This window comes from Rissa tridactyla, chromosome 7 (assembly GCF_028500815.1).
Source record: "Rissa tridactyla isolate bRisTri1 chromosome 7, bRisTri1.patW.cur.20221130, whole genome shotgun sequence".
NCBI classification, from domain to species: domain Eukaryota; kingdom Metazoa; phylum Chordata; class Aves; order Charadriiformes; family Laridae; genus Rissa; species Rissa tridactyla.
The window spans coordinates 39643083-39667290 of NC_071472.1; the positions used below are offsets into that span (position 1 = coordinate 39643083).

The following is a 24208-nucleotide window of genomic DNA, read 5'->3' on the forward strand; positions in this document are numbered from 1 at the left end:
GCAACGGCGGGGCCTAGGCTTTACTGAACCTGTGTTTTGACCACTCAGCCTAAGATTCGTGTAGCCCAAATTACAGATATGAAACGTTGTAGATCACCTGCTAAAGTCCACAGAGGAAAAGAGTGCTCAGTACTCCTGAAAATCATGCTTGAAATCAAGCTAGGTACCTAAAATTAGTGAGGCTTTGTAAAAATTATAGACGAAGTACTCGTTCAGAGTGGTGCAGCAAAATGAAACAAAACTGAAATTAGCATTTAAAACTTTTGCGCTGCAGTATGGGTTAACAGTTAGTGTGTATTCTGGGCACCCAAATATAAAGAGGAATAGCAACGTTTATCTTTACTGGATCAAAACATAGCACCTGATTCAAAAACATTTATTAGACTAATACATACATGACACTCAGAATTGCTGGTTCAGATTCTGACAGAGCGGCTTTTGCACATTCATTTTTAACAAACCCATTAGACTAATTTGTTGAGGAAATGGAAAAGGTAAGAATCACATTTTAGTCTTTCAGCTCCAGCAAAGAGCACTGAGACGAAGTGACTCTGATGAGAAAGGGCGAGATGAGCCGAGGCTGCAGCTCCAGCGCATCAGCGGTGTCGCGTGAGGGATGACTTTGCCCTTGCCTGCTTTACTTTTGCCAAAGGAACACGGAAACAGGAATTGATGTCCTGAGGGGCTGAGGAGGAAAGTTCAGTTTGAGAAGCTGGTAAGTGACAAGCAATAGGATATCTTTTATTGCCGGGTTCCAGGAAATGGCTGGAGAGCTCGGCCCTACACGAGCACAATTTCAAAGTTAGCGGCAGCGCAGTTTCTGAGGTGCTGTAAAAGCGGGTTTTTTTAACTTATCTCACCATTGCTCGTTCTCTTTTTCCACAAGAAAAGGAGAAATTAGATTGGGCTGAGACTGGCATCGTTGGAAGACCCAAACGCAAGCAGGTGAGGGAGGTTCGGGATGCTTTTCTACGACGGCGGGGACGACCGACTCGGCGCGGCGGCGGGCTGGGTGCCGGGGCCGGCCGCCACGGAGCAGCTCAGCGCCGGTGCGCGACCGTCGCCGCGCCGACACCCACCGCCGCGGCCCGCCAAAGGCGGGTCCCGGGAGCAGGGACGCCCCGCACGGGTGCCGGGCCGGCGCGGGGCCCCTCCGCAATGCAGGGGCCGCTGCGGGCGGCGGGCAGGGCGCGGGGCGGGGCGGTGGCGAGGGGCCGGACGCCGCCGCCGCGGGGGCCCTGCGGGAGCGGCGTCGGGGCCGGGGCGGGGCTGGGGGGCGGGGCCGGGGGCTCGCGGCGCGCAGGCGGCCGCGTCCCGGCGACAGCCCCGAGCGCGGCGGGGCGGGCTGAGGCGGGCACGGCGGCGGCGCGCCCTCTCTCTGCCCCTCGGCGCGGCGGTGCGTCCCGGTGCTGGCAGCCGCCGCGGCGCTCAGGTAAGGACTCCCGCCGAGCCTCCCCCCGCCGCCGCCCCGCTGCGGGCGGACGTTGCCGGGCGGGCGAGAGGCAGCGGCTCCGCAGCCGGGGCGGGGGGTGCCCGTCGGAAGAAGAAGAGGAGGAGGAAGGGAGGACGAAGTGGCCGCTGGGGGTGGGGGGGTTCGGCGCCCCTCGGAGGGGTGTCCGCGCGCCGGCCGCTGGGGGCCGTTGGGGGCCGCTGGGGGCCGTTGGGGGCCGCTGGGGGCCGTTGGGGGCCGCTGGGGGCGCGGGGCCGGGCCGGCCCGCGCGGGCTCTGACAGGGGGCGGCCCCGGGCCGGAGTCTGCAGCCCGTCGGTGAGCGGAGCCGCCGGCGGTGAAGGGCGGGGGCGGCTCCCCGGTGAGAACCTGTTTTATCTTCACGGGGGCAGCCGACTTTTGCCGTCTGCCTTCCAGGGCTTGGAGCATCTCCGGGCTGTAAAACCCTCTAAAGGATGAAACCTTCTGTCCTCTCCTGCCCCCACCCCTAAGCTCCTCTAAAGGGATCTGTGAGGCTGAACAAAGAACGTTGTGTCAGACGAGGGGGTGAGATGGTTGTAAGTGCTTTTAATTTGCATCGGGGAGGGGGGGAAAAAGAAAATAATCATTGCCTGTAATGAATGGATCAGCCGCGGGAAGGGAGCAACTGTGCGCGGGGAGGCCGGTGGCCGCAGCGAGGCGGTGGAGAACAAAGCCTTTTTATGTAAGAGAAAATTATGCAAAATGTGCCTCGCTTGAACTGCCGCAGGTACAAGCCGTGGAGCATATGCGGCTCTGCGGTGCCGGGGTGTTGCGCCGGATGGGATCTACCGAATAAAGACTCTTTGCCTCAATTTGTTGCGTACATGTTTGAGACGCTAACCACGACCTGCCGTTTGAATAAGATGTGCTTTATGAAACACCTTTGGGAAAAGAAGGGTGTGTGCCGCGTGCCCGGAGAGTTGCTTTCTGTATATAAGATACTGACATGCTAAGCTTGAACTTTCAGTTTTCCTCTGAATAAAGATGCTCTCTGACTTGTTGGTGGATTTTCATGTAGGCTTCTTCCTGATATAAAATAGCTGGCTTTCACATCTAAGTGGTTATTAACATAAAATCATGCAGTAGAATGGTATGTATACATATGTATTTTCTAAGTCTTTCTTATTCTAGGTCTCTAGCATCCCTTTCCATAATTTGTCATGTCTTTGTGGTTGTGCGAATAAATATTTCTCCATCCTTTCTCAAAAAAAAAAAATCATTTGCTGTCCAGCATTTGTGCTGCTTGCAGTTCAGAAAACCTGTCCCTTTTGTTTTCAGAAGGGTTCTTGCTTGCAAGATTGAAGCACGTATCCTTTCCGTTCTGTTTTTTCCCGTTTCCTTCACAAACCTTTGTTTTCTGCCTGTGAAAGAACCTGTTTTGTTTCACCTGTGCTGGTTTAGACTTGCAGGGATGTCTAGACTACATAGCTCATAGCCAGTGCACCCAAGAAGAGGCTCAGCTGCAGGTCGTATTTATTTTCTATAGCTTCTCTCGCTTCCTTCCCAACTGGATGACGTGATCGCAGCATCGCAGCCCTTGCTGGGAAGACAGAGATAATGTGCTGAGAGAGCATTACCTAGCGAAGCTGCCCCTGCCATTACTTCATAGATCACTAAGAAGTGATTCACCAACAGTGAGAGAATGGGCACCTTCCCTGCGTGTGCTATAAAAACTCTTGTCAGCACAGAGACAGTCCAGTTAAGTTTGTGGATAGGAGTGTATTTCTGTTCTGAAAGTGTGATATGTAATACTAAGCCCAAACTCACCCTTGCAGCACCTAGGTCTAGAAACTGCTGAATTCCTCACTGTGTATTTCATTTCACCTAGTTGAAAAACACTCACGATGCACTCAGCAGCGGGCAGGACCCCAATCTTAATCTGGTACCGCTCTCCTGGAGCTCAGGCATTTACAGGTGAGCTAAACCAACACACTTAAAATAACCCCAGTGGCCTGGTGAGACTGTTCAGTGTCGACATGAAACACGCAGGCTCTGGGAAGAGGGGTGATTTCAGCAGTGAGATGCAGTGGCATAAGTTCTATCCGTTCTTCTCTTTTACCCAAGGGACAGGATTTGGTTAATGGAGCTTTACAATTTGTTGCACCCATATTGTGCATTGCCTGTGGGTGTTTGAGAGAAGCCAAAGAGCTGTCATCCTGAGAATAAAAAGTTGCTGTTGTTCTGTGGAGAATTTTAGCACACTTGGAGCACGGAGGGCAGTTCATTGTGCTTATAATGCAGTTTGTTACATAAAGCGGCATTCGCACCCTTGATTTAGAGATCTGATGTAATTGTTATGGTATGTTATGTCAGTACTTAGCTGTGGTCTTTAAATACGTTTTGACAATAAAGAAAAAGTCGTCATTTAATGGCCCCTGAGGTGCTGTGCCTAGGCATGAGTGATCTGATCACTGTAGTCCCTAAATGAATTGCTGCAGTCTGAGTTAAGAATTCCCATGTTGCTAGATGTTTTTCCAGAAGCATACCTTTCCTTTCAGCCTGTGGCATGCTGCTTTCTGTGTGAGTTACTGCTTGCTAAACGATATACCTGGATTCATGGAAGGAAACATCTGTTATGTGTACTGACAGTAGAGCAGGCTGTGGCCCCTCTAGCTCTGCTCCCGTGCTCAGTTAACAGTTCTCTGAGCCGTGGAAATCGCTAGAAATATCTCAACACGGAAGCGAGTGGGTAAGGCCCATTGCAGACTCTGCTGGACTACTTCAGCTATCACCCCCACATGTGGTATGTCATACACATGTGTTGTAGACAGGCTTGTTTTCTTAATGGGGTGAGAAGAGGGAGAATTCAAAAAGAATTTAGGTTGTGAGGACTTTATGAGGATGGCTTTCAGAAAGTTACCTCTCTGTTACTACAAGCTCTACAAAGTCACAAGGTACTGACAGAACTTGTAATGCAGCTGCAGCATCTATGAGATCTGAAATCTGGTCTGCCATGATGGTACAAATGACAATTAGCTTCAGAAGGGGCTGGGGGAAACGCTCCCATAGTAGTGCTCCTCTGTAAACGCCGGGTCAGTCCAAAGGCACTGCACAGGCAATGGCTGTGCTGAGAACTGATCTGGTATAATCTCTGACTCACACCAAAAGAAAAAACCACCCCTTGGCTCCTGCCTGCAGGACATTTGTGGGTGAATTGAAGCCTCGCCTAGAAAAGGATCAGGGAATGTTGCAGTTAACATGCACATGAATGAGTAACAGCCAGAAATTTGGAAAGGTGTAATGTCCTGGGGTCCTAGCCTAGGTGACTTCCCAAGGTCCCTTCTGAACTGAATTATCTGACAATCTGGATATTTTGTTTGTGTGCTACCTTAAAGTCCATGTGTGTACTTGATGAGGAAATAAAATTAAGCATGTGCTGGTATGTAGAATTGTTCCGAAGACTCAAAGATGCTTGTTTTGGTCCATCTGGATTTATTCAGTTGTTTAAACACATGCTTAATTGCCCTTGAAAGTGAGCCGTAAGCGTGCTTAAAAGTTAAACATGTTTTTAACTGAAGAGGGAATGTTTTTGATGAAAAGGGAAAGAGCGTAAATTCAGGGTTTGTGGGCTCAGTGGTGGAAAACCCTTCATGATCTTTGGCGGTGCTGAGTACCTCCAGAGACAGCATGGAAATGAACAATGTTCCGTGAAATCACTACATTGCTTATCCCTCCCTAGACACACACTAAGGGAGAGCATGGGTGGGTCTTGGCATGTTTAGGGCTGGTGCTTTTTCTTCTGTTCTTTTGCTTCGTGTAGAGGTGTGCTGATTAGCAGTAGTTCTGTAGCACATCTCAGCTAATAAAAACCAGCATGAGACTGATTTCTGTAGGGTGGAGGTGATTTAGAGGATTGGTGCTGGAAACAGAGGTGGTTTCTTAAGCTGTCTGCCTCAGTAGATGAAAAAGCTTTTATTTCATGGGTAGGTGTATTCGCAGGCTATGCTACAAAACTATAGGAGGGTGTTTTAGAAGGAAATTCAATGTGACACTTGTAATTCTAGGTATTGGAGGAAAAGAACTGATGTATCCATGGGGTTAATTTGGATTCTGTGGCCACATGGGTTGACTATGCTAGCTCTTAAGAAGATTTGAGGTCTTGATTGACCCATTTTACTTTAACACTAATTGTTTGCTGCTGTATTAAGGAGAAAAGATGAGCTAATGCTGTTGCTCCTTATGGTTTTACACTCACTGCTGTTTTTCCCTACAGCAGTCTTGCAGATGAAACTGATCTTTGTTCTTTTGTCTTGGAGGTGGGGGGGAGCCTGTCACAATCATTCAAAGTGATAACAAGACAACAGTTTCAGAGTGTCTGTGTTTGTGCTCAGTATCCTGCATCTTTGTTAGGGTGCCAGTTTGAAAGGAATTACGGTGAAAAGGCGAGGCTTGGGCAACTTCAGTAATATAAAGATTTATATTATCTCTTTGTTTTCAATAATCTGTGAGACAGCTTAGTGCTGGTTGATAGTCTTGACCAATGTTACAATATACTGTTTCTCTTCTAGCATTTTTTAAACGTGTTGTTTTTCTAACTTTCTGTGGTGTAATAAGTATTTGTTTATTTTAGCACATGGTGTCCATCTTCCAGATAAAATATACATGTATATCTGTATGTTCATATAGCACAAAGGAGGCAATGGCCCTATTACAAGCAAGAGTGTTAGGTGGAGAAAATCAATATAACTGTGTTGAATTCATTGAATCTGCACCTGACTCACTCCATCTGGAAAAAGACAATGCCCCTTTCAGCTCTGTTTTCTCATTATTGAAAATCTGGGGTACATTTCCCCTTCGGGGAAATAATCAGTTTATACCTATGAATTCTTAAGTTATGGATCTGTAGGTAGAATTCAGTCCCTCTGGCAAATTCGGCTCCTTCATTTACAGCTGGCACTCACGGGTGCGGGGATCTGAGGAATATTTATAGTCTCGTGTTGGTCAAGCCCCTGGCAAGAAGCAGGAAGAGTTTTCTGTTAGTACTTCTACTAGCCGTAATGCAGTTAGATTGCAGTAGCTTCCAGTGAGTTAAGTCTATGAAAACTTACTTTTCTGTTTGTGAAACTTGTCACTTTGTCCCCCGAGGGAGATTTAAACTAAGTTTCAACAGCCGTTTGCAAAATTAGCTGTATTTAAAATGTACGCAACCTCTGGATAAACAACATTAAAAAAAAAAAACCAACCCAAAACAAAACCAGCAGTCCAGTCATGTCAGATAACTTGGCAGCATTTAATTATAAGACCTATTGATTCAATTAACCCTATGTTTTCACTTTATTTTCTGGAGAGAATGATAGGGGCTGGTTTCTGGTTTAAAACTAGGAGCTGTCAGTTCTATTTTGAGGAACATACATTATCTGTTAGAAGAGCTGCTTTGCCGTGCAAAACTTGCTACTTTTTCTTAGGTTCTGATCTTGAATGAGCAAAGTTAGAAAATATCTCAAAATAAGAACATAGGGTAGGAGTATTATAAAGGTTCAGAACTGGGTTACGGTTACATTTTTGAAAACTCCAGCCTTGGTCCAAATTTGAGCCAGAGCTGACTCAGTAGAAAGTGCAGTGGACCTTCAAAAGTGACCCGGGTGCTTTGCTGCCAGGCCAGAAACTCAGATCTGCTGGCTGTGAGCGACGATCTGCATTGATGGTCCTCCTTCCCTACATAGCTCAACCATGGTGTTGTCCAGGCTGTGCCCGGAGGAACCCCGGCTGGGTGTGAGGTAGAGCTAGGTCTCTCTCACTTTCTTGTTCCCCTCATTTTCTGTAGAAGGTATGTGTATGACTTGTTAAGGCCAGTGCAGGCAATTGCAAGGTGACAGACCTTATGTGCAAAGACCCCCTTAACCTCTGGGAAAGCTCAGAGGCTGAGGGGGACTGTGAGGAAAGCTTCTTTTCTGTGTTTGCTGTCAAACGGGCTGAAAGTGCGTGTTCAAAGTCCTTTCACTTTAAGGAGGTCTGGATGTGAATTCTGGTTAGCTGGAAAGCTGGTTAGCTTGTTCTAGCTAACCAGCTCTTTTTGTGCCAAGTTACTCTGTTTTCTCCCAGCAGCTCTTCTGTGACCCCCAGGTCTGAGCAGAAAGATCTGATCCCCTCATGGGGAATGTGTCTGGACTCTGGACCCGAGGCTGTGCACTGCAATGTAATGACTGCCAGCCACCACATCCAGGGCTTGCTGACGGTAACATGGTTTCACTGTCCTCTGGCCGACTGTGGGACAAAGAAACCCCATGGCCTTTTAAAGCCCCTGTCCTGTTCTTGCATCTGCCTCCTCGTGATCTGGTAAGGTATGCTTGGGCACCCGTTCCTGTTCTGGCCATGTGGTATCATTCAGCAAACAGAGCTGCTACCTTTGTTTGAGCTCCTGTGACTGTGGCGTGATGGAGAGCAGCTGTACGTTCCAGTGCCGGCTGCCTGTTGCTGGCAGATCCCCGTCTGATGGTGCCTGACGTGCTTTCCGGGTGTCTGAAGCCGCTGTTGGGTGGCTGTCACAGGGCACGGTGGGCAGGCAGGCTGACGCTCCTCTTTGCAGCAGCACTGTGCTCATGGCATTAGGCATTTGCCAGCTTCCCTGGAGTCATGATGAAATCAATACTAGTTTTTTATTTCCCTCAGCAATTAGAAAATGTTCAAGAAGGCTGAAGAAAAAAATCCAGGGGCTCAAAAGAGAGATGCAGGGGTGGAGCTGAATGATTTGCAAAGGGAAAGGAGACTGAAGCTTGCTCCGCAAGGGGTGGTGTGGGTGTTCGGCCATTCACATCCCGTCCTGCTTGCTGACCTGTAGCTTGGGGTGGGAGGGAATCAGGGATGTAGCCGGCTGTGCCAGCCCTAAGCTGCCTCCTGACTGGCAGAATTACCCTGTCCTCCTTCAGCGCTCCCCCGCCCCTGTGTTAGAGAGTATGTGGCGCAGGCAGATAGCCATGAGAACAGGAGGGAGATTTCTGAATTAAGAGAGTCCGCTCCTCCAGACTTGTATCAATCAATCAATCAGAGTTGTTCTTGATTTGCACTGATTCAGTCAGGGCAAAGCTTGGCCCTAAGGAAGCTCTTCACAGGCTGTCAGCGCGCTCAGAATACACCTGGCAGGTAGTGTCTGGGTTGCCAGGAGTCCAGAGCAGACCTGTCACTTAAGGTTGGTGCTAAGTGTGTCTGGAAGGGAAGTGGCAAGTTAATTTTTTGTCCCCGTCCTTGTCTATTCCAACATGATTGATTTGGTGTCCCATAAAGAAAATTTTCCCCAGGAAAATGATGAAGAAACCCATAAATCAGGAGGAAGGAAATTGTATATTTCTTTTTGTTTAGGGAGATAAAATATGTATATTGCCTGGAGTAGTAAAGCAAAAGTTGGCAAACATATGTGAGAGAGTAATTAAAAAAAAAAAAAAAAGTAAGAAAAACAAACCTCTTTTGGTGGGGGGAAGGGGGAGAAACAGTTAATAACTTGATTCATTCCAAAGAGCAAGGGATAGTGTGGTAATTAAGAGCTTTCATTCCATGTTGTTTTCTGCAAAGTTAAGCTTTTTGGGGTATAGAGAGCTGGTTGTGCTTCTGAGTAAGACTTAGCAAAATATTGACTGTAAGCATTTCATAGGACCCAGTGCTGTCTGCTACAGCATATAATAAATTTATGTCTAAGACTTTGAATAAAAGGGCTTTTGTAATATGAGAAATTAATATCTATAATTTTATATTCCATATAGTTTGCCAAAATTAGCAGCAGTGATTTACAGATAATACTTACAATCCTTTAGGTTAGATCATTTTAAATGGCACGCTACTTAATGTTGCTGAAAACACTGTCAGTATTTTGAATGCAAGATTAAAAATACTCTTAAATGTGCCTTTCAATATGAATAGTTGAGAAATTTTTTTGTGATATGTATTTAAAAAAAAAAAGTAGTCAAATTGCATTCACTTAGAATGACCTCTAGTACAAAATTGTTTCTACAGGCAAAAAAACCTGAATTCAGTTAGGCTTTTTTTTTTTTTTTTGCCTTCACTTGTTTTGGTCCAGTGTACACTTGCAGCATCACTGTTTGCAATAAGTGGAATTAATTACATGTTACAAAGTTTTAACTGATAATTACAGGCACTGGGAAGTAAGGAACATGCTTTGTCTTTCTACTGCATTTATGATACTGATTCTTCAGATGCCTGAATGGTTGTATGTTTGTTTGGATGGTAAAGCTGGTATCAGGATGCCAGCACTGACTGGCATTATTACCTGTAATTACCAACAGGCACAGAGTCAATCAAGCCTTTCCCATCAGCCATCCCTGCAGCCCCTGAGTCCACTTAGAGCCTGACTTTTGGGTGAGTGCTGACTTGTGCAGGTGCTGCCAGCGTTGGCTGATGTGCACCAAGCATCTGTCATTGTGGAGGTTTCCTGTTCTTTGCTTCATCTGGACTAAGTTGTCTTTGAAGCCCTTACCAGAAGCTTAGGCTTTGAGACATTGATAATAAGTCAAGTAATACCTGCTGAAACAAAGCCTTATTCTGTGATTTGCAGTCTCTGCGTGAACTTGATTCTGCTTATTGTCTTGCAGCACAACTGAGTAAGTACACTGCTTTTTAGGAGAGAGTACCCCTTGATTGTAATTATTTATTGTTTTAAGATGCTGACAATGGCAGAGTTTAATTGGTGCAAGGTGTGTACCTTCCTGAACCAGCAGATAAAAATGCTACTGGTTGTTTTAAGGTAGATAATCCTTTTTTGGGTGGGGTCATGAGTTTTCTGTTTTCATCCAGTGATGGGGACAGAGCAATATGGTGATGGTGAAAGCTGTACTTAGAGCAACTAACTTGTTTACACTTTGAATTAAGTGTTTTAGGACTGAATTTTGTTTATAGCCTATTACAAGCAGGAGGAGGAAATACGTACTTGGGAAAAAAATATTTGGCAAACCCAGTGTTTTCCATACTTCAGGACATGAAGCTATGTTTACTACTAGGATCAGAAAGAACTGTTTCCTTGGAGACATGGTATTGTAGAGTTGGCATTATGGGTCATTCCTCTGAAATACCTCTATGGTCGGCACCAGTTGATTTGTTTTGCCCTTACTGCCCTGCTGTTCTCAGGTGAATTTCAGTTCTGAGGTTTCAGTCACTTGAAGGATCTGAGTTATTTTTGTTTCTAATTAGTTTTATATACTGATAGAAGTAGTAAATTTTTTCTGAAGAGGGTGGAATTTTCTTCTGCACTTTAAATTATTGCAAGATCAGCCCCAGTGACATTGCTTATTCCAGTACGCAGTGGAGTTAAGTGACCTGTCTGTGTCCCGGGATGGGCAAGAGAATGAGTATTGGAGATGTAGTGTGTTTTTCTGTTTTCTCTGGCAATGTTTTGGTGGCTTTCTCTCACTTGCTTAAAGGAGAAGGAAGGTAAGTGGAAAACGAGTTTTCTTCCAGTGGGGGAGTGATCTCTGCACGCATTAAAAAGACAAAAAGAGAGGTCAGAGGCATGTGTTATGTTTTTATTTGAAAAACTAGTTGTGAAGACATGTTTCAGCTGTAGCTGGTAGGTTTCAGAGCTGACACAATAGTAGGAACAGATTTTGCCTGTCCAGGATTTCCAGACACTGTTGAAAAACAGATCTAAAAAAGCAGCTGTCTCCCTATGTTCACCTCTTTTCCCCATCCAAACATGATATAAGCATAACTTTCTTTTGGATTCTGTTCCCCTCATGCTTTTGCAGTTGGAAAGCCTGGTGTATTTATTGTTTGCTCTGCTGCCCTTACCTGCAGGCAAGGCATGATCCAGGTTGATGTGTAATCCTCCTAGATTAGTAAACAAGCCCTGCCCCATGCCTGTGTCACTAAGCAGATGAGTAGCTCTTTGAAGAATGTTTTGAGCCTTGTGAAAATAATTTCTGGCAGAAACTTTCCTTTTAAAAGATATTAAAATATGCAAACAGTCAAATGAGCAAGCGTGCCTCAAGAATAAAGGTGCTATGTCTCTGGTTAGTTGTTAATGTTTCCCTTTCCACGATGCTGGACTTTGCAGCTGAACTTGAAAATCCTTTACAACTGGTACTGTACAATTTCCCCTTCCACTGTTGCTCTGCCTGCATTTAAGTGTTTCTTTTTCTTTCCATTTGTTGCTTTCCAGGTTCGTCGCTCATTTTGCATCGAAACATAGCTCTGAGCAGAGCTCTGCATAAATAAGAAACCTGCTATATAGATGAAACTATGGAAAAAGAACCTGTGATATTCTCCTGCTGGACCTTGTTCTGAAATGAGGAGTTGCTCCTCTTCTGAGGGGCTTATGGGAGTCTTGGATCATGGGCGAGATAACCACAGGGTAGAGAGTGCGTGCCAGCCTGTGGGGCTCTGGGCCAGTTGTGAGAGCCTCTGGTGTGTCCATCACAGGTGTGCTGCTGGTTTTGGTTTTGGTTTTAGCTTGTCCTGTTTGCTTAGGTCCTGATCCACAGTAGAACCGGAGAAGCTCTTCTTGGCTTGGAAATGATTCCTTTGGGGATTTTATGGGCAAATTTCAGCCTCGTATCTGCAAAATCATCCTCTCTGTATCCACCAATAATTTGCTTAGGGCCTGGCATCCCCATAGGCAGTGAGCCCTGGGGTGGCCAGCAGGCTGTAGCTCTACTGGGATGCCCCAGCCTGGGAAAGCAGGTTCCTGGCTGCCAGGGCAGAGCGGACGTTTCTGCCCTGTGTGTCTGCTGAGCAGTGGCAGTTGCTGTTTCTCATCTGACTGATTCCTGAGGACAGCAGGGGCATCAGGCCTGACTCTCCAGAGCTCCCCACCACGGAGTCCCTTTCCGTACACTGGAAGGAGTCACAAGGCGTTTTCTCTTTGCCGTAGCAAAAGTCAGTTTTCCCTACCCTGTTTGAGAAATATTGAGGCAATTTTGCTGTGCATGTCCACTGACCCTGGTACTTGTATATAACCAGTCTGAAACCATTCCCGAGAACAGGCTACTGCAAGTGTCCAAGTAAATGTTTGCTGGATTTAGCCTGAAATGTATGACGCTTTATGCGAGCTAAATCTTAGCGTGATAGTGGGAACCAGGAGAAGCCTTCCAGTTGGCAGTCTGGGATGCTGCCTCTTGGCAGTCAGGGCTTATCTCAGCTGGTGCTGTGGGGGTCCTGTGCCTGTTTGCTCCCACGGTGCCTGGTCCTTGCCTGACCCCGTGGGAAGCCAGCTCAGGAAGCTGAGCCAGGGCAACGCTACTGCTGTGCAAAAATTACTTACTTTCTACCAGTCTGGGTCTCTCAAATGCTCCAGAGGGGCAGGAATGTGTATCTGAGAGCTGGAAGGCCTCCACCTGTCTGAAAGATGGGGATTTTAGGGAAGTTAATGCTCCATTTTGAAAATAAAGATCACAGGATCTAACCTCCCTGAACAGGTTTTGTTGCTCCCTAAAAGACAAATTACAGCAGTTGTAAATCTTGCCTAGTATACTTTTTGAATCACCTGCTTCTTGTATAAATGGTCCTGTTCTAAAAAAACCTGCACTCTTAACTTTTCTTTTTTTTTTTTTTTTTTTTATGAGCGAAGGACAAAAGAGGCAGGGTTACAGTGAAAATGTTGCACTCGGCTCCCTTCCTATTAGCAGTCATAAATACACTTGGCACAGTCTTTTCCTGGTAGTCACAGGGAGATCTGTATGGTAATAAACAGTCCTTCTAGGCTTTCTGCTGCAGGCTCTGAATGTCACTGTTCTGCAGCTGACTTGCTTGCCACAAAGCCCTTGCCTGTGTCTTTAATGAAGGACTGTCCTGAGGTAGAAATTGCCTTCCTTGGAATTAGAGGAGGAGGAGGGATGTGTGTTGTGAGGAAAAACTAAGCCAGGAAACACCTGGCAACCAGATGGCCCCTTGCATGCTGCATCATACCCATACCTTCATTAAGGATTACTGTGGCCGTCTCCGGGTAATAGATTTAGAGGTTTGGGGTCACAAAGAATTAGAAAATTTTAGCCAGTTGCAATTAAATGTAAGTTATTTTTAGAGGACAAAGAACTGAGCTAAGCTGAAAGCTGAATTAGAGCTACTTGAAATGTTAGGGCTCAAATACTATGGGTAGTATTTTCTAGGCGACCAACAAAAGAACCCGTGCACTTCAGTCAGAGGCACAAAGCATCCCAGGGTGGTGGCAGGTGGGCTGGAGGCAGCAGAGCTCTGAGCAATGGCAGTAGTGTGGAACCAGTATTATTCTGCTTCCTGATGGCAGCTGGCGTTATGTACTTTTCTCTGAATATTTATGTGTGCAACAGATAAGGGTTGCTCAGACAGTTAGGAGGCTAGGACTGCGTTGTTTGCACTGTGATTTATATAAGCCCGACTCAGTATCTTGCACTCATGTTTTACCTGTGTTTAATTTTGTTTTATATTTCCCCTTCAGTGTGCCTGCATTCCAGAAAGGGCAGACTCAAAGGTTTTTAAATTTTCAAGTATGCTTTGAGACTTTCAGTTGGGAAATAGAGATTTGGGAAGAACTGTGCTAGCACACAAACCCTTCCTGTGCTGATGACCAGTCAGCAGCGGTTGGTGGCATGTGGTGGGACAGGAATCCAGGCTGGCCCCGCATGGGTGCGCAGAAGTGAGCATGAGGAGGCTGCTCTGCCTCCTGCATCCCCTGTGCTCACCTGCCTGCTCCGGCAGGTGGAAGAGGCACGGCAGTACTGAGATGGGTGGGTGGGTCTTGTCTGTCTCACTGCTGCACTGGAAAATGGGAGATGCCTCTTCTTGAGGGAGTTGTTTCTGTGAATCAGGGGCTCTTGTCTCCCCGCTCTTGCTGAATCTGGGGCCAACTGGTACCGTGTTGCACTGCTAACCCTCTCACTGCCCTGCTTTGAAAGGTTTTTAGGTACCTTATGGGAATAACAAGCAAAGAAGAAACTCTGCTTGTCTGGGGACTGTGTAAACGCTGATTGCCTTCCTTACAAACGCTTTGGAGCATCCACAGGAAGCCTGAATAGGTTGTTTATTACTTCCGTTCTTGTGATGTTGATGCAATAATAAAAGCATTGCTGGCTTTTATCCTGTATATTCTTTGAGCAGCCTCTTTGCTGACAGTATATCTCTTGTCACTTTCACGTTAAAATGTTGATAAGCACAACTTGAAAACACTTATCATTGAAATATCTATTTAATTACTTGTTAGCATTGATGTCAAAGCCTAGTGTGAATTTAATGCAGTGAGTTCTGAGGAATCCACCTCAAAAAACTTGTTTTAGATATCATTTCAGTTTTTAAGGCTACTACTTGTGGGGTTGGTTCTGCAGCCGAGATCCTTTTTCAAGACAAGCTAACTTGCGTTATGCAATGCAAGTGTTTGTGTTTTATTAAAGAGAAGCCAATGACACCCTACCACATGATACGGGGCAGCCACATGAATATGGAACAATTCTGTCTTGAAAGGGTGGATCAAGTTGTTCAGTAAGTCTTTTCATTTTCTAATCTCTTTGAATCTGAAAGGCTATATGGTATTTCTTATTTTACCCTCGGGAGAGGAAAAAGAAATCTTCTTAGTTCTTGAAAGCTACTGCCCCAGGTTAGGCAGTCCTTACATTAACAGTTTGTTACCCAGAGAGGCTAGAATATCCTTTTGTTGTGCATTGACGGTGTCTTCAACCAGTGCAGAACGCCACAGCAGCAACTTGGAAAGAAAAGCAGGGGGAACGTGCCTGAAGGATTTATTGTGCTGCTGTTGGTTTTCCCCTGAGAGGAGCCCAGCTGTCTTAAAGCTGAAATTAAAATGTAAATCCTTAAATAGGCATAATTAGGGTACTTCCTTTAGATGATGTCTGGTGCAGGCAGCTTCAGTTTTTGGGGGTGTGCAGTTTTTTTCAGTGAAGAAGTGTTTGGGCAGTGAATGAGGGAGGGGACAATTACTAGCAATCGCACACTGTGTTGGTGCTCTCCAGCTTGGGAAAGTTGCAACAAAATGGAGCATGAGTTCTTTTTCCCCACCAGTCCTGCTGCTGTGGTGCATAAACCTCATGAAGACTTGTACTTCTGAATGTACAGAATTACTGCTCCAGTAACACATTGGTACTAAAACGGGCAGAAGGTGCTGGTGTGGATCCTCTCGTAATTTTGTATGGCATTTTGCAGAGTTGGGATGGAGAGCTGCTGGAGTGCCTCGTCTTGGGGGGGGCCTGCTAAAGTGCTGAAGACCTCTGTGAATCAGGCTGCGAGGTGGCTTGCCCTTGGTGGGAATCTTGGGTTTAGCTCTGCTGGACTTTGGGTTAGGCCTGGAAAGAAGCATCTTTTGCAGAAACATTGAAAGCAGAAAACCAGTCAGAAGGATCTCATTTTTGTCAGGGAGTTTGAGTTCATTGTAACGCCGTGTGGAACTTGCTGGAGGCCTGAGCACATACGAAGCGGTAGGGAGAATCAGAGCTAAGTTTTAGTTGGAATGGGCCTGGAGAAGCAGGCTGGGACTTGTTCCCAGTCTAAAAGCTGAGCAGCTGTAGTGTTTGTTGTTTTTCTGTGTTAGGGTTTTGGCACCTGCTCTCATACCAAATCAGCTGTTGGGAATGTTGTATGTCTATGTAAAGGTGCTTAGAGCTGCATGTGTGTGCGTCTGACAGATTAGGCATATTTGCCTGATAGCTGTTCAGCTCCTTTTTCTTTTTTCTTTATTATTATTTTTTTTTTTCCAGGAAGACTTTTGTAATTATGTAGGGGATGTTAATGACAGAATAGTTTCAAGACTCCACACTTATGCCCACTTAATAGTATTAATTATTGTTTATAATATTACTTTGCCTTACTGGGGTAAGTTTGATACAGACATTCATGACCTGAAGAGATCTTAAATGGTCTTGAATTTTATTGCTAAGGCCAGCCTTCAGTTTCAAACCAGAAAAAGACCCCTTTCAGCCTGGCTTTTTAACAATGTTGTGAAGTGGTGTTGTGTTTGATTTAATTGTGGTCCTGTACATGTTTAATTTTGGTGGTTCAGAGACATGAATAATGTTAGAACAGTGCTTTAAAATAGTATTTTTTTTTCACGTTGTCTAGCTTAACACATTAAAAGACCCAAACGAGTGAGGCAGAAAACAGAGCAGATGTTTGTTTTCCTTTTTCCATACTAAAAAAGCTGTAGTTCAGTTTTGGTTTTGCCATTTAGATTTTTATGGTGACAACTGGTGAAACCATGCTGTTTGTCAGGTGGAAAAGTACATCTTTATAAAATGTCATTTGAGATACTGGAAAATGCCTGGCTGGGCTAACGCTGTCACTTATTCTAAGCAAATAGCTTTGATACTTTCTGCGGTCTCCTGGAGTCATATAATGGTCTACTTTAAACCCTGTATTTGTGAATCTTGAGCAATGACTTAGGGCTTTTTTTTTTTATTTTTTTTAATTAATATTTGGGGAAGAGACTGGAATAGAGATGACTTTCCACAAGAGCCTAATCCTGAATCTGACAGAGTTCTGTAGAGAGTTGCTGCATTTCTGTGAAAGTTTTAAACCAACTCCTGTCATTTACTAGAGCATTATCCCTGTTTCACAGTGCCATCTGTTAGTTACCAAGAATTCTTCAGGAAGAATATTTATTTTTTCCAAAGTGCTGAGGAGATCAGATTTTCTCACAGAACTGAGTTCTGTCCCTGTGAAGTTCCCCAACTGTTTTCCGTACTGATCAGCGTAGGTGCCGTTTATTAATTTTTGGTAAACTTTCTATTGTACATCTTTACTCTTAAAAATATTTATGCATGTGAAAATGTATGTATGCACCTCTACAACTCCACTGAGCTGAATGGAACTTGTTATATAAATACTTCTGGAATCTAATACTTGGATCGTGTTAAATAGAAATAGTGTGAACAATAGGACCATTACTGTCAATAGATGAGAGTTGTCACCTGGACAGTTTCCAAGGGAAATATGTTTTACCTGCAATCAGTGCTACTTAATTCAGTTTTGTACCGATGCACATGAATGACTGTAAGTCCTTCTGCATGCTGCGTTCACATGCTAGAGCAATAGCTCCTCCACATACAGAAGGACTGTAAATAGGAAGCTTTTCCTATGACAGTAATGACTTCTGCAATAAGAATAGTGTTGTACTGTACTAAAGGAAATAAATTGTTGTAAAGAACAGCTTCGGATTGTCTGTCAAACGCGGTAATGTACATATAATCTCTGTTCAGTGGAAGTCTCTAAAATATGAAGAATGACAGAATAAACTGTGCATGCACGTTGAAATATCAACATTCATCTTGTAACCATTTTTATAATTACCTGACAAGAAAAGAGCTATTAAATCATCTTACTCATTTCCTGTTTTGCCCTACTTGCCATCCTGACACCTGGATAACTTCTAGAATGTATATTGATAAATATGGCCCTTATTCCTCTTCCCACGGTGGCTTGGTAGCGTTTTTGGATGTACAAATTGTAACTGTGAGGACCTTAAAGGGAAGAAATAGGTTTTGATTGTTGCTCTGTGAGGGGGAAGGTTTGGTGATCTGTTTCCCATTGCAGTGGGAGAAGGTATGCAGTTGTAAGCTGGCTGTCCAGAGGCTGATGACAGCTTCAGTTGGGAGTCTCAGCTTCTTGATTGACAGTTTTATTGTCCTTAAGAAAGGTAGCTGTCATGGAAGACTTCACCGTGGGTGAAGGTCGGGCCTGGAATTTTGGTGTGAATTCAATAGGAGAGCAGGAATAAAGAGTAGAAAAGTAATGATATGCGATCTAGATCCTGTTTAATTTGGTGAAAAGAAGCATGTATTATTAATTATCTTCCATTGAAAAATTTTCAGAAGGCAGATTGTGTTGTGGGAGAACCCACAGTCATCACTAATACAATCTTTGACTCCTACGGAGCTGTTCTCTCATTCTTTACCTGGGATCCTCAGAAGAAATGTATTATTTTCAGTTGTTAGTGCAGCACCCATTTTATAACAAGACTATAGCTTTCATTTAGTCTCTACAAAGCCTGTGGGAAGGACAGTAATGACTTGCATGAGATTGTTAGTGATGTGCAGATCTTTTTTTCTTGGTTTTTATTCATTACACCTGTTGGAAATAGTAAATTTGCCATAACTTTCTAGAGTGCCTTACAAGTGAACCACATACAGACTTTGCTAAAGATTGTGGCTTTATTGCTGTTTTGTGGGGATTTATGAAGGGATTCATTGGGGACCGAGGGCAGTGTGTAACAAAAGCAGTGGCCCGTCAACTCCACAACAACATCTTTCTTTAAAGGGGAAAGTGCAGGTCCTTCAGCGTCACTTGCCAGTTATTCCATGCGTCAGTGACTTTTGGGGAGGAGGAGGGAGGTTTCCGACCTGTTTGGGCCATGAACACAAGCAGGCAAATTCATGTTAAAACATAAGTGTGCATATGCATGCACAGAGGTGAGCATTCATGTTTCTTTTCTGTACTCCACTGAAGTAGCCGTCAGAGAGAGAGCGGTTTATTCTGGGTCAGAATCTAACTGCATTATTTCAAAGATAACTGACATTTCTATTTACTCTTTCTTTATATGGTATTATGTGGACAAGATAGTACTACAGTTGAGCCCAGACTGTAATCTCTGGAAATCTTGTTAAGAGTGTGATAGATTTATTTTCCAGTAAAATAGCTAGCAGGCTTTATAAATCTTGATGTGTCAATGGAAGGTCACCTGCTTAAACGCCACCAAACAGGATTTACTTTTTAGGTGTAAGTGAAATCTGTGCCTGAATTACTTCTTGGTCATTAGTTGATTTTTAGTTATTGTATTGGAGTTTAATTTTGGCATTTTCCAATCAGGGCCAAAATCTGCTTTTGAGTGTTTTTTCCAGTTGTGATTGAGGCCCTAGTCCTCTAGCAAAAACCAGGTATCTGTGGCATCAATGCATTCGTTTGAGGTCTCAGCCTCTTCATTAGGGATAAAGAGGAGTCTGTGCTTGTAGGCTACGTTGCAGGATTAACACCTAAAGCATGATTATGTGCTTACCAGCGTGTTTATTCCCTTTGCTGCCCTTCGAACAGCGCGCACCCTGCTGTGGCACTGTCCTTAGACCTTTCAAGCCTTTAGGGCAAAATTCATCCTTTGCTCAGAAAAGCCTATGTTAGGAGAGAATCTGTTGGTATAAATTTAAGAATTGTAGGCATATTAACAAAAAGGCGTGTTTCAGTCTGCCCTTGCAGATTTGAGTGGCATTATGGTGCACTTAGCTGAGGGATGCTCCTAAATGTGCAGGGAGAACCACGCTGATGTCAGGGGATCCAGGGAGGAAAGGCGTGCTTGAACTGAGCATTTTGTCTGCATCCTGCTCCCTGGTCCTGGGCTTCTGTGTTACTTCCCAGGTAGGTAGTACCTGTGTTTGGCTCTTTGGTTAGGCTGACAGTGTGCCAGCGAACGCTGGTGGACATGGCAGCCACCTCCTCTGGCCAGCCTCCCTAACTAGAGTGCCTTCTTCTGGAGGAAACGGCACTTCGCAGTTCCCCTGTCCTGTAAGGGCCTCTGGGTGATTTTGTTATTTCCTTCATGGTTTTGAGCTCAAGAAGGTTACTCTTGACATAGGCTCTTAAAGCCCTAGCACTCTTTCCATCTGCACTGTTGGTAGCACCACACACTGCCCAGGTAACCATACAGACCTCCTGATTCATAAATGTTCATCAGTTCATATTGTAAACATTAATCCCACGAGCCAACTCCAATCAGCAGCTGAATTGGGGCCAGACTTATTAGGGGAACCAACAAGTCTCTCTTTGAATGCAGGGCACAGAGAGGAGAAAAAGGCAGGTCTTAAATCAGTGTGTAGTTTAATTGTTTTTATTTTCTCAGAGGCCCCGAAGCAATGTGATGCAGGTTTTTCAACGCTGACATCACAAAATACTGGGACATGCTGCCAAGTCCATGTGGGTGGAGAAGAAAGGAGGTGTTCTTGGTTCTTGTAAACACTTGTGCTTCTGTTCTCATGGAAGAAAAAAGGAACAAACTTTCCCGATGAGTCTCTGAGAATGTAAATGCCACATGAGCATTTTGGCTAACAGCAGAAATGGCATTTCCTGTGCTGTCTTCACTGCTCAATTGTCTTGTCCTAGTTACATAAGTTGTGTTTTATCAACTGGAGCATATGCATAGAAAACCAGTTGGAGAACTCTACGAGTCATTTATCACCTCCTCACAATTTCCAGCTGAATCACTCATACTCACAGTTGCTCTGAAAAGAGTGTTCAGGTATTCAGCATCAAACCACTGAAGTTGCATCCTTTCACCTGTAAACTAAATATTTTTTGTCTTGTATCTGATGATAGGTTGCAAAACCTGAAAATTAGCAGGAAAATCCATAATTTTCCTTAGGAAAGAATCTCAAAAGTTTTTAGCAATTATGCTAGTTTTTGATAGAGGGAGGATTGTTGGACTCAGCTCATCCTTGATGACACTTAATTTCTGTTAGTGACTGGAGAGAAATTAATTTTCTTATATTTACTTATATTTAAGTATATATATAAGTAAATATATATACTTACATATTATAATATATAATATATATAATATTATAATATATATAAATATATATATATTAAGTATATATATAAGTAAACTTATATTTACTCCTTCCATGGTGTGCAGCATGGGAGAGATGCTTATCACCAGTTTACACAAATCATTTGCTTTACAACAGTATATCGGCCAGCCCAATATAGTGTTTTATTTATGTAAATAAATCTAAAGAAAATGCATTTTGTTCAGACATTTTATGTATAGGAAATGAATTATGACACTTGTGTAAATAGTGTTCAGGTCACTGTGAGTTCCTTAAAAGAGCACGGACAGTCACTTTTTGAATATTTGGCAGTGCAGAGTGTGGCCTGGAAATGGAGACAGCCTCTTTAGAGGCTGTTCAGCTTAATTGATTTGTAGTAGAAGAGGCTTAGAACTGCCTGGACTCTTAGCGCTGTTTGGTTTGCGCTCCTGATATCCATCGTTAAGAACTTGTGCTTTTGCTACACTGATACCAGGCGGCCCTTTAAAGATGCTGTGTAGTTTTTATTAATCTTTTTATCAAGTGCACTCTACATAAAAAGAGTGCCTTGCTGTTCCAGAGCTCTGAGATGCTGCGGGGCTGGGGCAACTTTACTTGAAATAAAAATGACCAACTCAGTTCCTGGCAAGCAAAGGAAGGAGATGTGGGAAGAAAACAAATTAAAAAAATCTAGCCCAAAATGGAGCAGAGAACGCAGTGTTTAACATAGCTCAGAACGGTTTGGACACGTGAATCTGGAAGGCTCACCTTATGTTGCATGTCTCTGTTTGTGGGAGCGGGGAATTAAATTGTGTAGTGACTTTAGCAAAGTGGAATGTAAATGGAGGAACATATTTGGTTTTGCCTCTTTTTGCATGCCTAACCTGAACTTGCTTGCAGGTGGAAGCTGTTAGCGGTGAAGCTGTTGATCCCAGCAGGGAAAACAGCTTGTGCTACTAATCATTGGGGCAGGTAGTAGACTCCTAAATCTTGTTTGCTTTAATTGGCCTAGTAGTGCCTCTGAATCAGTGGGACTAGGGTGAATAATGTACTCAAGATTTGACCTGGTATCTTCATCGTAGGCTATAGGCCTTACAATGTAAACTATTAAATTACTGTAGATGAAACACCAGATAGATTGGTCTTGGAGTCCCTTGGGGATTGCGGAATTGCAAATTAACTCCTCACAATTTACTTAATCAGAGTGTGTATTTATTTTTTCAGAAGACGTTCTCTTCTGAGAAAAGTTCATGAAGCAGCTAATTGGAGCTGAGGTACAGTTGGGACTCCCAGCTTCCTTCTGAGAGTAGCAAGCTCCTGTGGCGTGTCTCTTTGTCTGCTCTCTACGATGTACTGATATGCGAGGACTTTACATTGAACCTGTCTCAGGGACAGATGGGCTCAAAACTCCTCCGCACTCAGTATGGAGGGGAAAAAAAGAAAAGATTAGTTTCAAATTCTTTCCCAGAAGTCCTGGCAAATGATGACTTAACATGACACAAACTGCACATGGATCAGAGTAACTGTGCTGACGTGATGCTTTGTAGATAATGTGGTTTGCTCCCAGTTTCCAACGTGCTTTTCTTTGTTCTTCCCACTAAAATTAATGCTGCAAGAGATATTTTTGTTAATGTTACTTTTCTTCCAAAGCAAAAATTTCTACTCTGTTTTGCCACAAAGTGATACGTCTCCCAGCCCATTGGATCTGCAGTATTGACTACAGATTGTATAGTTTGGATTGTAGAACAGCTTTTGAGCACAGGATCTTTCCTGTTAGTCTGAAAAAACCTAGGTCCTCATAGAAAACGAGTACAAATGTTTGCTGCTTCTGTGAATCGATCTGTTGTCTTCCAGATGCTTGCAGGTAGGGATGTAGTGGCCAAAAGCTGTGAGGTTGGCATTGAAATGCAGTGGGAATTGGGATGCACACAAATCCTGAATTTCTTTATATGCAGTCCCATTAAATCACATGCCCCTCCCGGGGACTTGCACATGTAACATGTTCCCCTGTACGTAACGCAAAGTAAAACGTTTCCCTTCCGAGCAGCTCGGTGTCTGGGTGGTGTCTGCATGGAGCTGCGTGGGGTGGGCATTGGGACTCCCCAGGTGCCACCTGGCTGAAGACCCTGTGTCTGCAGCTGGCTCTGAGTTGTCCCAGAGGACTCAAGGGTAACTCTAAGTGTACATGGGCCTTGATGGAGGTAGCATTGATGCTGATGGCCTGATTCCCTCCATGCAGTGTAACGCTGGAGGAGATAAAGGCCTTTAGGTCTTGAGTACAGGGACAATATTTCTCCTCGAAAAGTGTGTTGCTATTTGAGCTCATGAGATGGAATGAGGAAAAAAGCTTTAGTGGTCATAATTAAGTTTTTTTTTTTATTTTAATAAAGAGGGAGAGAACGTGTGAACTTGTCACTCAGTTTACTTTTCGTAATGCTCATTAAACTTTTCTTTAGTGTATTTGCATTGTGTTCAGATTATCTATTCAGCTTGCAATTACTCTTTTTCTTTTTTGTTCCCCATTGCTCATCTCTGCTATCATCATGAAAGTAAGCATGCTTTTGAGCAGCAATGTGTTTTGCTGCTCAAAAAGAAGAGAGTTCTGTTTAATAGAAGATGATTTAGTGTCTAAAAATAGAAAATCCTTGGCTTGTCTCCTGGCTCAGGTGGTTATAGTGGTGAAGACCACCTGTCACAGTTTTTGGTTTTGTTCTTGGGGACAAATATTTTTCTGGCAAAGAAGGACGTGCAACTTTAGCAAATCTCAAATTGTAAGTATTTTAACATCTGATGTCCACCAAAAAATGAACTGCCTGTGTTCAGATATGAGAATATTATTTTTCTGTAGTTAAGGCTGTGTTTCCATCATAAGGACTTTCAACATCTTTAGGGATTACAGGATAATAATAACTTGGCGATTAAAAAAAAAAAAATATTTGGCATTGGAAGTTGGCTTCAGATGTGTTCTCCTGAGAGTGGATTTCTTTAACCACATCATAAAAAAAAAAAAGTTATATTTAGATTATATCAGATTTAAAAAAAATTCCTAGCAGTCTATCATCTGGTGGTTGGACCTCTGTGGTGAGAACTGCCATCTCAAAAGGAGAAATGCAATTTTGCTATTGCTATTTGAAATCTTACTGGTTTGGGTAGGGCATTTTAAAATGCATTGATGATTTCCAGCTGTTTTTTGTTTTTTTTTTTTTTTTTAAAGGTGTTTAACCTTCCTGTAGTTGCAAACAATCCTGGTGTCTACAAATGTTATCTGTTACTGGAAGTGCTGGGAGGTGAGGTGCCTGGGTGGTGTTG

The 24208-nt window shown here is 43.9% G+C and overlaps 1 protein-coding gene across 9 annotated transcripts in view; it reads left to right on the plus strand.

The window, feature by feature from the left end:
• The first annotated feature begins 1306 nt into the window (after positions 1 to 1306).
• The window catches only part of MAP2 (microtubule associated protein 2), a 226463-nt gene continuing 203561 nt past the window's right edge, over positions 1307 to 24208 (plus strand). For 8 of the 9 annotated variants that reach the window (XM_054209170.1, XM_054209177.1, XM_054209178.1 and 5 more), the window contains exon 1: positions 1307 to 1432. The gene's annotated coding sequence lies outside the window, so the exon portion shown is untranslated. Of the gene's footprint in view, positions 1433 to 11434; positions 11832 to 24208 lie in introns of those variants that run through there. The other variant, XM_054209171.1, reaches the window with a different exon arrangement.